Genomic DNA, 14,277 nt, shown 5'->3' on the forward strand with positions numbered 1-14,277 from the left:
GGGCCGCAACACCAACTCCAGCGGCCCAACCCCTGAGCGCCCGAGCCTTAGCTCAAGGGGACTAACCCCTGGGGCCCCAACACCAGCTCCAGGGGCCCAACTCCTGGGGTCCCCAACACCAGCTCCAGGGTCCCAACCCCTGAGCGCCCGAACCTTAGCTCCAGGGGCCTAATCCCTGGGGGCCCCAACACCAGCTCCAAGGGCCCAACCCCTGAGCGCCCGAACAATACCTCCAGGGGCCTAACCCCTGAAGGCCCCAACACCATCTCCAGGAGCCCAACCCCTGGGAGCCCCATCACCAGCTCCAGGGGCCCAACCCCAGAGTGCCCAAACCATAGCTCTAGGGTCCTATTCCCTGGGGGCCCGCACGCCAGCTCCAAGGGCCCAACCCCTGAGCGCCCGAACCATAGCGCCAGGTTACCCTGGGGCCCCAACACCAGCTCCAGGGGCCCAACCCCTGGGAGTCCCAACACCAGCTACAGGGGCCCAACCCCAGAGCTCCCGAACCATAGCTCCATGCGGGGAAATGCTCTGTGCACTACCCTATGTGGCCACACGGTGTCACTCTTCTCCATGCAGGAAATGCTCTGGGAATTACCCTGCATGGCCACACAGTGTTACTGTTGCTCCATACGTGAAATGTCTGGGCATTACTGTGATGGAGTCGGGACTGTCTGTGTGGGGGATGGGAGAGCAAGGGGTGACATTAGGTCAGGGGCCCCAACACCAGCTCCAGCGGCCCAACCACTGAGCGCCCGAACCATAGCTCCAGGGGCCTAACCCCTGGGGGCCCCAACACCAGCTCCAAGGGCCCAACCCCTGTGCGCCCGAACCATAGCTTCAGGGGCCTAACCCCTGGGGGCCCCAACACCAGTTTCAGGGGCCCAACCCCTGGGGGTCCCAACACAAGTTCCAGGGGCCCAACCCCTGAGCGCCCGAGCCTTAGCTCAAGGGGCCTAACCCCTTGGGCCCCAACACCAGCTCCAGGGGCCCAACTCCTGGGGTCCCCAACACCAGCTCCAGGGTCCCAACCCCTGAGCGCCCGAACCATAGCTCCAGGGGCCTAATCCCTGGGGGCCCCAACACCAGCTCCAAGGGCCCAACCCCTGAGCGCCCGAACAATACCTCCAGGGGCCTAACCGCTGGAGGCCCCAACACCAGCTCCAGGGGCCCAACCCCTGAGCGCCCAAACCATAGCTCCAGGGGCCTAACCCCCGGGGGCCCCAACCCCAGCTCCAGGGTCCGAACCCCTGTGGGCCGCAACACCAGCTCCAGGGGCCCAACCCCTGGGGCCCTCCACCCCAGCTACAGGGGCCCAACCGCTGAGCGCCCGAACCATAGCTCCAAGGGCCTAACCCCTAGGTCCCCAACACCAGCTCCAGGGGCAAATCCACTTGGGGACCCAACACAAGCTCCAGGGGCTCAACCCCTGAGCGCCCGAACCAAAGCTCCAGGGGCCTAACCCCTGGAGGCCCCAATCCCAGCTCCAGATGCCCAACCCCTGGGGGCCCCAAAACCAGCTCCAGGGGCTCAATCCCTGAGCGCCCGAACCATAGCTCCAGGGGCCTAACCCCCGGGGGCCCGAACCCCAGCTCCAGGGACCCAACCCCTGGGGGTCCAAACACCAGCTACAGGGGCCCAACCCCTGAGCGCCCGAACCATAGCTCCAGGGGCCTAAACCCCGGGGGCCCCAACCACAGCTCCAGTGGCCCAACCCCTGGGGGCCCCAACACCTGCTCCAGGAGCCCAACCCCTGGGGGCCCCAAAACCAGCTCCAGGCGCCCAATCCCTGAGCGAAAGAACCATAGCTCCAGAGGCCTAATCCCTGAGGGCCCCAACACCAGCTCCAGGGGCCCAACCCCTGGGAGCCCCAACACCAGCTCCAGGGGCCCAACCCCAGAGTGCCCAAATCATAGCTCTAGAGGCCTATTCCCTGGGGGCCCGCACGCCAGCTCCAAGGGCCCAACCCCTGAGCGCCCGAACCATAGCGCAAGGGGCTTAACCCCTGGGGCCCCAACACCAGCACCACGGGCCCAACCCCTGTGAGTCCCAACACCAGCTCCAGGGGCCCAACCCCTGAGCACTTGAACCATAGCTCCAGGGGTCTAACCCCTGGGGCCCTAACACTAGCTGCAGGGGCCCAGCCCCTGGGGCCCCAACACCAGCTCCAGGAGCCCAACCCCTGAGAGCCCGAACCATAGCTCCAGGGGCCTAAATCCTGTGGGCCCCAACCCCAGCTCCAGGGGCCCAACCCCTGGGGGCCGCACCACCAGCTCCAGGGGCCCAAACCCTGAGCGCCCGAACCATAGCTCCAGTGGTCTAACTCCTGGGGCCCCCAACACTAGCTGCAGGGGCCCAGCCCCTGGGGCCCCAACACCAATTCCAGGGACCCAACCCCTGAGCGCCCGAACCATAGCTCCATGGACCTAACCCCTGGTAGCCCCAACCCCAGCTCCAGGGGCCCAACCCCTGGGGGCCCCAACACCAGTTCCAAGAGCCCAATCCCTGGGAGCCCCACCACCAGCTCCAGGGGCCCAAACCCTGAGCGCCCGAACCATAGCTCCAGGAGCCCAACCCCAGAGCGCCCGAAACATAGCTCCAGGGGCCCAATTCCTGGGGGCCCCAACACTAGCTCCAGGGGCCCAACCCCTGGGTCCCCAACACCAGCTCCAGGGGCAAAACCCCTTGGGGACCCAACAGAAGCTCCAGGGGCTCAATCCCTGAGCGCCCGAACCATCGCTCCAGGGGCCTAACCCCCGGGGGCCCGAACCCCAGCTCCAGGGGCCCAACCCCTGGGTTTCCAAACACCAGCTACAGGGGCCCAACCCCTGAGCGCCCGAACCATAGCTCCAGGGACCTAACCCCCGGGGGCCCCAACCACAGCTCCAGGGTCCCAACCCCTGGGAGCCCCAACACCTGATCCAGGAGCCCAACCCCTGGGGGCCCCAAAACCAGCTCCAGGGGCCCAATCCCTGAGCGCCAGAACCATAGCTCCAGGGGCCTAATCCCTGAGGGCCCCAACACCAGCTCCAGGGGCCCAACCCCTGAGCGAACGAACCATAGCTCCAGGAGCCTAACCCCCGGGGGCCCCAACCCCAGCTCCAGGGGCCCAAACCCTGGATGCCCCAACACAAGCTGCAGGGGTCCAACCCCTGAGCGCCCGAACCATAGCTCCAGGGGCCTATTCCCTGGGGGCCCGCACGCCAGCTCCAAGGGCCCAACCCCTGAGTGCCCGAAGCATAGCGCAAGGGGCTAAACCCCTGGGGCCCCAACACCAGCTCCAGGGGCCCAACCCCTGCGAGCCCCAACACAATCTCCAGGAACTCAAAACCTGGGGGCCCCAACACCAGCTTTAGGGGCACCACCCCTGGGGCCCTCGACCCCAGCTCCAGGGAACCAACCCCTGAGCGCCCGAACCATAGCTCCAGGGGTCCAAACCCTAAGTGCCTGAACCATAGCTCCACGGGCCTATAACCTGGGTCCCCAACACCAGCTCCAGGGGCCCAACCCCAGAGCGCCCGAACCATAGCTCCAGGGGCCCAAATCCTGAGCGCCTGAACCATAGCTCCAGGGGACTAACCCCTGGGTCCCCAACACCAGCTCCAGGGGCCCAACCCCTTGGGGCCCCAACACCAGCTCCAGGGGCCCAACCCATGAGCGGCCGAACCAAAGATCCAGGGGCCTAACCCCTGGAGGCCCCAACCCCAGCTCCAGGGTCCCAACCACTGGAGGCCCCAAAACCAGCTCCAGGGGCCCAATCCCTGAGCCCCCGAACCATAGCTGCTGGGGCCTAACCCCCGAGGGCCCCAACCCCAGCTCCAGGGGCCCAACCCCTGGGGGCCCCAACACCAGTTTCAGGGGCCCAACCCCTGAGTGCCCGAACCATAGCTCCAGGGGCCTAACCACCGAGGGCCCCAACCACAGCTCCAGGGGCCCAACCACTGGGGGCCCCAACACCAGCTCCAGGAGCCCAACCCCTGGGGGCCCCACCACCAGCTCCAGGGGCCCAAACCCTGAGCGCCCGAACCATAGCTCCAGGGGTCTAACCCCTGGGGAAGCAACATTAGCTGCAGGGGCCCAGCCCCTGGGGCTCCAACACCAACTGCAGGGACCCAACCCCTGAGCGCCCGAACTATAGCTCCCTGGACCTAACCCCTGGTGGCCCCAACCCCAGCTCCAGGGGCCCAACCCCTGGGGGCCCCAACACCAGCTCCTGGGCCTAACCCCTGAGCGCCCGAACCATAGCTCCAGGGGCCTAACCCCTGGGGGCCCAAACCCCAGCTCCAGGGGTGTAACCCACGGGGCCCCAACCCCAGCTCCAGGGGCCCAACCCCTGGGGCCCTCGACCCCAGTTCCAGGGGCCCAACCCCTGAGCGCCCGAACCATAGCTGCAAAAAGCCTAAACCCCCGAGGGCCCCAACCCCAGCTCCAGGGGCCCAACCCCTGGGGGCCCCAACACCAGCTTCAGGGGCCCAACCCCTGGGGGCCCCAACACCAGCTCCAGGAGCCCAACCCCTGGGAGCCCCAACACAAGTTCCAGGGGCCGAAACCCGGAGCGCCCTAACCATAGCTCCAGGGGCCCAGCCCCTGAGGGCCCCAACCCCAGCTCCAGGGTCCGAACCCCTGTGGGCCCCAACACCAGCTCCAGGGGCCCAACCCCTGAGCGCCCGAACCATAGCTCCAGAGGCCTAACCCCTGGGGGCCCCAACCACAGCTCCAGGGGCCCAACCCCTGCGGGCACCACCAGGTCCAGGAGCCCAACCCCTGGGGGCCCCAACACTAGCTCCAGGGTCCCAACCCCAGAGCGCCCGAAACATAGCTTCAGGGGCCCAATCCCTGGGGGCCCCAACACTAGCTGCAGGGGCCCAACCCCTGGGGCCCTCCACCCCAGCTCCAGGGGCCCAACCACTTAGCGCCCGAACTATAGCTCCAGGGGCCCAACCCCTGTGCGCCCGAACCATAGCTCCTGGGGCGTAACCCCTGGGTACCCAACACCAGCTCCAGGGGCAAAACCCCTTGGGGACCGAACACAAGCTCCAGGGGCCCAACCCCTGAGCGCCCGAAACATAGCTCCAGGGGCCTAACCCCTGGGGGCCCAAACCCCAGCTCCAGGGGCCCAACCCTGAGAGCCTGAACCATAGCTCCAGGGGCCTAAATCCTGTAGGCCCCAACCCCAGCTCCAGGGGCCCAACCCCTGGGGGAACCACCACCAGCTCCAGGGGCCCAAACCCTGAGCGCCCGAACCATAGCTCCAGAGGTCTAACCCCTGGAGCCCCAACACTAGCTGCAGGGGCCCAGCCCCTGGGGCCCCAACACCAACTCCAGCGACCCAACCCCTGAGCGCCCGAACCATAGCTCCATGGACCTAACCCCTGGTGGCCCCAACCCCAGCTCCAGGGGCCCAACCCCTGGGGGCCCAAACACCAGCTCCAGGGGCCAAACCCCTGAGCGCCCGAACCATAGCTCCAGGGGCCTAACCCCTGGGGGCCCCAACCCCAGCTCCAGGGTCGTAACCCATGGGGCCCCAACACCAGCTCCACGGGCCCAACCCCTGGGGCCCTCGACCCCAGTTCCAGGGGCCCAACCTCTGAGCGTCCGAACAATACCTGCAGAGGCCTAACCCCCGAGGGCCCCAACCCCAGCTCCAGGGGCCCAAACCCTGGGGGCCCCAACACCAGATTCAGGAGCCCAACCCCTGGGGGACCCAACACCAGCTCCAGGAGCCCAACCCCTGGGGGCCCCAACACAAGTTCCAGGGGTCAAACCCCGGAGCGCCCTAACCATAGCTCCAGGGGCCCAACCCCTGAGGGCCCCAACCCCAGCTCCAGGGTCCGAACCCCTGTGGGCCCCAACACCAGCTCCAGGGGCCCAACCCCTGAGCGCCCGAACCATAGCTCCAGAGGCCTAACCCCTGGGGGCCCCAACCACAGTCCAGGGGCCCAACCCCTGCGGGCACCACCAGGTCCAGGAGCCCAACCCCTGGGGGCCCCAACACTAGCTCCAGGGTCCCAACCCCAGAGCGCCCGAAACATAGCTTCAGGGGCCCAATCCCTGGGGGCCCCAACACTAGCTGCAGGGGCCCAACCCCTGGGGCCCTCCACCCCAGCTCCAGGGGCCCAACCGCTTAGCGCCCGAACTATAGCTCCGGGGGCCCAACCCCTGTGCGCCCGAACCATAGCTCCAGGGGCGTAACCCCTGGGTACCCAACACCAGCTCCAGGGGCAAAACCCCTTGGGGACCGAACACAAGCTCCAGGGGCCAACCCCTGAGCGCCCGAACCATAGCTCCAGGGGCCTAACCCCTGGGGGCCCCAACACCAGCTCCAGGGGCCCAACCCCTGAGAGCCCGAACCATAGCTCCAGGGGCCTAAATCCTGTAGGCCCCAACCCCAGCTCCAGGGGCCGAACTCCTGGGGGAACCACCACCAGCTCCAGGGGCCCAAACCCTGAGCGCCCGAACCATAGCTCCAGAGGTCTAACCCCTGGAGCCCCAACACTAGCTGCAGGGGCCCAGCCCCTGGGGCCCCAACACCAACTCCAGGGACCCAACCCCTGAGCGCCCGAACCATAGCTCCATGGACCTAACCCCTGGTGGCCCCAACCCCAGCTCCAGGGGCCCAACCCCTGGGGGCCCAAACACCAGCTCCAGGGGCCAAACCCCTGAGCGCCCGAACCATAGCTCCAGGGGCCTAACCCCTGGGGGCCCCAACCCCAGCTCCAGGGGCGTAACCCATGGGGCCCCAACACCAGCTCCACGGGCCCAACCCCTGGGGCCCTCGACCCCAGTTCCAGGGGCCCAACCTCTGAGCGTCCGAACAATACCTGCAGAGGCCTAACCCCCGAGGGCCCCAACCCCAGCTCCAGGGGCCCAAACCCTGGGGGACCCAACACCAGATTCAGGAGCCCAACCCCTGGGGGACCCAACACCAGCTCCAGGAGCCCAACCCCTGGGGGCCCCAACACAAGTTCCAGGGGTCGAACCCCGGAGCGCCCTAACCGTAGCTCCAGGGGCCAAACCCCTGGGGGCCCCAACACCAGCTCCACGGGCCCAACCCCTGAGCGCCCAAACCATAGCTCCAGGGGCCTAACCCCCGGGGGCCCCAACCCCAGCTCCAGTGTCCGAACCCCTGTGGGCCACAACACCAGCTCCAGGGGCCAAACCCCTGCGGGCACCACCAGCTCCAGGAGCCCAACTCCTGGGGGCCCCAACACTAGCTCCAGGGTCCCAAACCCAGAGCGCCCGAAACATAGCTCCAGGGGTCCAATCCCTGGGGGCCCCAACACTAGCTCCAGGGGCCCAACCCCTGGGGCCCTCCACCCCAGCTCCAGGGACCCAACCGCTGAGCGCCCGAACTATAGCTTCAGGGGCCCAACCCCTGTGCGCCCGAACGATAGCTCCAGGGGCTTAACCCCTGGGTCCCCAACACCAGCTCCAGGGGCAAAACCCCTTGGGGACCCAACACAAGCTCCAGGGGCCCAACCCCTGAGCGCCCGAACCAAAGCTCCAGGGGCCTAACCCCTGGGGGCCCCAAAACCAGCTCCAGGGGCTCAATCCCTGAGCGCCCGAACCATAGCACCAGGGGCCTAACCCCCGGGGGCCCGAACCCCAGCTCCAGGGGCCCAACCCCTGGGGGTCCAAACACCAGCTACAGGGGCCCAACCCCTGAGCGCCCGAACCATAGCTCCAGGGGCCTAACCCCCGGGGGCCCCAACCACAGCTCCAGGGGCCCAACCCCTGGGGGCCCCAGCACCTGCTCCAAGAGCCCAACCCCTGGGGGCCCCAAAACCAGCTCCAGGGGCCCAATCCCTGAGCGCCAGAACCATAGCTCCAGGGGCCTAATCCCTGAGGGCCCCAACACCAGCTCCAGGGGCCAAACCCCTGGGAGCCCCAACACCAGCTCCAGGGGCCCAACCCCAGAGTGCCCAAACCATAGCTCTAGGGGCCTATTCCCTGGGGGCCCGCACGCCAGCTCCAAGGGCCCAACCCCTGAGCGCCCGAACCATAGCGCAAGGGGCTTAACCCCTGGGGCCCCAACACCAGCTCCAGGGGCCCAACCCCTGGGAGTCCCAACACCAGCTACAGGGGCCCAACCCCAGAGCTCCCGAACCATAGCTCCATGCGGGGAAATGCTCTGTGCACTACCCTATGTTTCCACACGGTGTCACTCTTGCTCCATGCAGGAAATGCTCTGGGCATTAGCCTGCATGGCCACACAGTGTTACTGTTGCTCCATGCGTGAAATGTCTGGGCATTACTGTGATGGAGTCGGGACTGTCTGTGTGGGGGATGGGAGAGCAAGGGGTGACATTAGGTCAGGGGCCCCAACACCAGCTCCAGCGTCCCAACCCCTGAGCGCCCGAACCATAGCTCCAGGGGCCTAACCCCTGGGGGCCCCAACCCCAGCTCCAGGGGCGTAACCCACGGGGCCCCAACCCCAGATCCAGGGGCCCAACCCCTGGGGCCCTCGACCCCAGTTCCAGGGGCCCAACCCCTGAGCGCCCGAACCATAGCTGCAGAGGCCTAAACCCCCGAGGGCCCCAACCTCAGCTCCAGGGGCCCAACCCCTGGGGGCCCCAACACCAGCTTCAGGGGTCCAACCCCTGGGGGCCCCAACACCAGCTCCAGGAGCCCAACCCCTGGGGGCCCCAACACAAGTTCCAGGGGCCGAACCCCGGAGCGCCCAAACCATAGCTCCAGGGGCCCAACCTCTGGGGGCCCCAACCCCAGCTCCAGGGTCCGAACCCCTGTGGGCCCCAACACCAGCTCCAGGGGCCCAATCCCTGAGCACCCGAACCATAGCTCCAGAGGCCTAACCCCTGGGGGCCCCAACCACAGCTCCAGGGGCCCAACCCCTGCGGGCACCACCAGCTCCAGGAGCCCAACCCCTGGGGGCCCCAACACTAGCTCCAGGAGCCCAACCCCAGAGCGCCCGAAACATAGCTCCAGGGGCACAATCACTGGGGGCCCCAACACTAGCTCCAGGGGCCCAACCCCTGGGGCCCTCCACCCCATCTCCAGGGGCCCAACCGCTGACCGCCCGAACTATAGCTCCAGGGGCCCAACCCCTGTGCGCCTGAACCATAGCTCCAGGGGCCTAACCCCTGGGTCCCCAACACCCACTCCAGGGGCAAAACCCCTTGGGGACCCAACACAAGTTCCAGGGGCCCAACCCCTGAGCCCCCGAACCAAAGCTCCAGGGGCCTAACCCCTGGAGGCCCCAATCCCAGCTCCAGGTGCCCAACCCCTGGGGGCCCCAAAACCAGCTCCAGGGGCTCAATACCTGAGCGCCCGAACCATAGCTCCAGGGGCCTAACCCCCGGGGGCCCGAACCCCAGCTCCAGGGGCCCAACCCCTGGGGGTCCAAACACCAGCTACAGGGGCCCAACCCCTGAGAGCCCCCCAACCATAGCTCCAGGGGCCTAACCCCCGGGGGCCCCAACCACAGCTCCAGGGGCCCAACCCCTGGGGGCCCCAACACCTGCTCCAGGAGCCCAACCCCTGGGGGCCCCAAAACCAGCTCCAGGGGCCCAATCCCTGAGCGGCAGAACCATAGCTCCAGGGGCCTAATCCCTGAGGGCCCCAACACCAGCTCCAGGGGCCCAACCCCTGAGCGAACGAACCATAGCCCCAGGGGCCTAACCCCCGGGGGGCCCAACCCCAGCTCCAGGGGCCCAAACCCTGGATGCCCCAACACCAGCTCCAGGGGTCCAACCCCTGAGCGCCCGAACCATAGCTCCAGGGGCCTAACCCCCGAGGGACCCAACCCCAGCTCCAGGGGCCCAACCCCTGGGGACCCCAACACGAGTTTCAGGGGCCCAACCCCTGAGTGCCCGAACCATAGCTCCAGGGGCCTAACCCCTGAGGGCCCCAACCACAGCTCCAGGGGCCCAACCCCTGGGGGCCCCAACACCAGCTCCAGGAGCCCAACCCCTGGGGGCCCCACCACCAGCTCCAGGGGCCCAAACCCTGAGCGCCTGAACCATAGCTCCAGGGGTCTAACCCCTGGGGAAGCAACACTAGCTGCAGGGGCCCAGCCCCTGGGGCCCCAACACCAACTGCAGGGACCCAACCCCTGAGCGCCCGAACCATAGCTCCCTGGACCTAACCCCTGGTGGCCCCAACCCCAGCTCCAGGGGCCCAACCCCTGGGGGCCCCAACACCAGCTCCTGGCCAAACCCCTGAGCACCCGAACCATAGCTCCAGGGGCCTAACCCCTGGGTGCCCCAACCCCAGCTCCAGGAGCGTAACCCACGGGGCCCCAACCCCAGCTCCAGGGGCCCAACCCCTGGGGACCTCGACCCCAGTTCCAGGGGCCCAACCCCTGAGCGCCCGAACCATAGCTGCAGAGGCCTAAACCCCCGAGGGCCCCAACCCCAGCTCCAGGGGCCCAACCCCTGGGGGCCCCAACACCAGCTTCAGGGGCCCAACCCCTGGGGGCCCCAACACCAGCAGTAGTAATAAGCTCGATAGTATTCATCACCATGCAATTTTGACAGGTTTCCACGCCCCTTTTAGGGCTTTTGTCCCGCCTTCCCACCCCCCGTTTTGGTTGGCGCTGTCGGCCATTTTGAAAAAATGTGTGTGTGTGTTTGACTAGGGGAAGTGTATTTAATATCAGGGTGGATTAAGAGAAAAGTTAAATAATATTGAAGACTAGGTTTATAAAGGGAATTTACTACGGCAAAACCTGTTTGTTAAGCACCGAATAAAAAAGCATTGAATGTATTCAATACCAATGTAGGTTAAGAAAAAAAACATTATAAACTAAGTTTAAAAGGATAATTAAGTGAAGCAAAACCTGTTTTGTAAGGACATAAGCAAAAACTATAAGGAAATACTTAAAAAGTAGGTTTAAAAAAATTAACCAAGGCAAAGCCTGTTTGGGGTGCCCTGGGTAAAAAAGGGATTGAAACTTTTGACTGCCAACATAGGTTATAAAAAGCTTTTTAATATTATTAAGTAATATTAAAAACAATACAGCTAGGTTTAAAAGGGGAATTGACTGAAGCAAAACCTGTTAAGTAAGCACATGGCCAAAAACTGTAAAGGGGTCCTAAGAAAAAGGCTTTTAAAAACATTAAAAACTAGGTTTAAAAGAAAATGTACTAAGGCAGTGTAATAAAAGTGAATAAAACGTATTAAAACTAGTCAATACCAATGTAGGTTAAGAAAAAACGAGGTTTAAAAGGAAAATTGACAAAGAGAAAGCCTGTTCTGTAAGCACAGGGTAAAAACTCTATAAAAAAGTGGCTAAGAAAAATACAATAAAGCTCAGGGTAAAATTAAAAAATGTTTACCTTTGCAGTCTTTTTGTAAAACGAGGCAGCTTTTCTGGTTTAACCCTAGTAAATAAAACACATTAAAACTAGTGAATGCCAATGCAGGTTAAGAAAAAAACGAGTTTTAAAAGGAAAATTGACCAAGGGAAAGCCTGTTTGGTAAGCCCGGGGTAAAAAAGCATTCAATATCAGTGTAGATTAATTAAAAAGAGCAAAGATAGAGAGCACGCGGCGGAATCAGAATGAGACAGAGAGAGAGAAGCAGGCAGAGTCTGTTTAGTAAGCACAGGGTAAAAAAGCATTCAGAATCAGGGCGGGTTACAAGACAAGAAAAGCGAGGAGAGAGTCCGCTTTGGAAAGAGCAAACGATAGAGAGCACAGGGTAGGATTAAAGAGAAAGAGAGAGAATTGTTACCTTTGCCCGTCTTTCTGTAGAATGAGGGAGATTTCCTGCTTCTGACACTCTCCAGCTTGTTATCACCGCTTTTGGATCGGCCCAATCAGAGGTGGTTTTACAACAGCGTCATAGAATTCATTTTCCTGAACCAACCAATCCTAGTGTTTCAAGAGTTTAAGCAAGAGCCAGCCCCCTCCTTTGCCCCTCCCCTTCTCTCTCCCCCCGCCCTTTTAACTGTTTTTTTCTTATCTAAAGAACAGACCCTAGCATTTTCCCGCCATGTAGCCCTTTTACAAAGAGTTTTTATAAAAGTTAAAACCATAAGCTTTTACTAATACACCATTTTTAACACATGTTAAAATTACCTTAAGTTTTGCAAAGGAATAAAAAAAACACCCCCTTTGTATGTGTTGTAATAAAAAGTATGCAGAAGCACCCTAGGTTTTTTAGTAACAGGCGGTATATATATTTTTTATTTTGTAAACCATTAAATTAGGAAGACAAAGAAGCAATGCGCCTGTTAGCAAAGCAGCCTCTGTGAGTTAGTGAATTAGAGATAAGAAGGCTGCTTCTTTTTCGTGCTTTTTAACAAACAGAAGTTACAATTACATTAAGTTTTGCAAAAGGATAAGGACTCGAAAAAACAATTTTTTGTATGTGTTGTAATAAAAAATTATACAGAAGCACCCTAGGTTTTTTAGTAACAGGCGGTTTATATATCCCTTATTTTGTAAACCAGTAAATTAAAAAGACAAAGAAGCAAAGCGCCCGTTAGCTAAGCAGTTTTTGTGAGTTAGTGGATTAGAGAAAAGATTGCTTTTTTTACTATTTAACAAATAAAAGTGAAAAGGAAACCTGCAGACCCATAGCCTTTGTTTAGGCACAGGTGTTTTAATAACAGGTAAGTGTGCAAAAACAGTTTAGGGCTATAAAACTAACGTGTTGTAACAAAAAAAGGTTTGTTTTTTTTTAATTTTAGGCTAATGCGAACCATTTTAAAGTAAAAACAGCAGGCTTTTGCAGCAGAGCGGCTGTCAGCAAAAGCAGCCTCTGTAAGTCAGTAAATTAAAAATAAAAAGAACAAAACATAAGAAGGTCTTCTTTTAAAGCAAAAACTAGCCAGATCAGGTATTAAAATCATACTAACTTACTTACTATTAAAACTAAGCTTTTTAACCATTAAAGTTTAAAAGCTAAAGTGTGTAGCCAAAAACCTTCCCGCCTTTTTTAAAAAACCGACTAAGACAACCACCCCCCCCCCCCCCCCCTTCCCCCTCCCCCCTCCCCCCTCCTCCCGCCCTTATCTAAACAGCCAGAGCCTTCGGCTTTTTTTTAACCCTGTAACAAAAGCTATATACCGTTTTAAAATGTGTTTTTAAAGTAATACCTAATTTTTTTAACTTATTAACAATGTAAAATAAGTTTTGTAAAAGTTTAACGTGGTTTATTTTTAAATTAGCACATTTTAAAGTAAAAACAGCAGGCTTTTGCAGCAGAGCGGCTGTCAGCAAAAGCAGCCTCTGTAAGTCAGTAAATTAAAAATAAAAAGAACAAAACATAAGAAGGTTTTCTTTTAAAGCAAAAATAGCCAGATCAGGTATTAAAAAGCATACTAACTTACTTACTATTAAAACTAAGCTTTTTAACCATTAAAGTTTAAAAGCTAAAGTGTGTAGCCAAAAACCTTCCCGCCTTTTTAAAAAAAACGACTAAGACAACCACCCCCCCCCCCCTTCCCCCTCCCCCCTCCCCCCCCCCCCCCCCCCCCTCCTCCCGCCCTTATCTAAACAGCCAGAGCCTTCGGCTTTTTTTTTAACCCTGTAACAAAAGCTAATTACCGTTTTAAAATGTGTTTTTAAAGTAATACCTAATTTTTTAACTTATTAACAATGTAAAATAAGTTTTGTAAAAGTTTAACGTGGTTTATTTTTAAGTTAGCACATTTTAAAGTAAAAACAGCAGGCTTTTGCAGCAGAGCGGCTGTCAGCAAAAACAGCCTCTGTAAGTCAGTAAATTAAAAATAAAAAGAACAAAACATAAGAAGGTCTTCTTTTAAAGCAAAAAATAGCCAGATCAGGTATTAAAAAGCATACTAACTTACTTACTATTAAAACTAAGCTTTTTAACCATTAAAGTTTAAAAGCTAAAGTGTGTAGCCAAAAACCTTCCCGCCTTTTTTAAAAAACCGACTAAGACAACCACCCCCCCCCCCCCCCTTCCCCCTCCTCCCTCCACCCCCCCCCCCCCCCCCCCCCCCCCCCCCCCCTCCTCCCGCCCTTATCTAAACAGCCAGAGCCTTCGGCTTTTTTTTTAACCCTGTAACAAAAGCTATATTCCGTTTTAAAATGTGTTTTTAAAGTAATACCTAATTTTTTAACTTACTAACAATGTAAAATAAGTTTTGTAAAAGTTTAAGGTGGTTTATTTTTAAATTAGCAGTTTTGTTTTAAAAACCAAGGCCATATAACAAATTTAAAAAATACAGGTTGCAGTTTTTAAAAACTTTTTGGTTACAAAGCTGTAAATAGGTATATTACCATTTACAAAGGCTTTTTATTAACTGTTTAAACACATTTACTATAAAAAACAACATTGTTAGCC

At 59.2% G+C, this 14,277-nt stretch overlaps 1 long non-coding RNA gene across 4 annotated transcripts; it reads right to left on the reverse strand.

The window, feature by feature from the left end:
* Positions 1 to 10,903: 10,903 nt before the first annotated feature.
* LOC127042080 (uncharacterized) lies at positions 10,904 to 13,796 on the reverse strand. 4 transcript variants are annotated; one of them, XR_007771834.1, is made up of 3 exons: positions 13,782 to 13,796; positions 11,695 to 11,819; positions 10,904 to 11,342 (listed from the first exon to the last, which is right to left on the reverse strand). It is a non-coding gene; the product is annotated as an uncharacterized LOC127042080 (long non-coding RNA). The 4 variants fall into 4 exon arrangements; XR_007771836.1 differs by lacking the exon at positions 13,782 to 13,796 and adding an exon at positions 13,302 to 13,316; XR_007771837.1 differs by lacking the exon at positions 13,782 to 13,796 and adding an exon at positions 12,832 to 12,846.
* Positions 13,797 to 14,277: the final 481 nt, after the last annotated feature.

This window comes from Gopherus flavomarginatus, unplaced genomic scaffold (assembly GCF_025201925.1).
Source record: "Gopherus flavomarginatus isolate rGopFla2 unplaced genomic scaffold, rGopFla2.mat.asm mat_scaffold_2220_arrow_ctg1, whole genome shotgun sequence".
NCBI lineage: Eukaryota > Metazoa > Chordata > Testudines > Testudinidae > Gopherus > Gopherus flavomarginatus.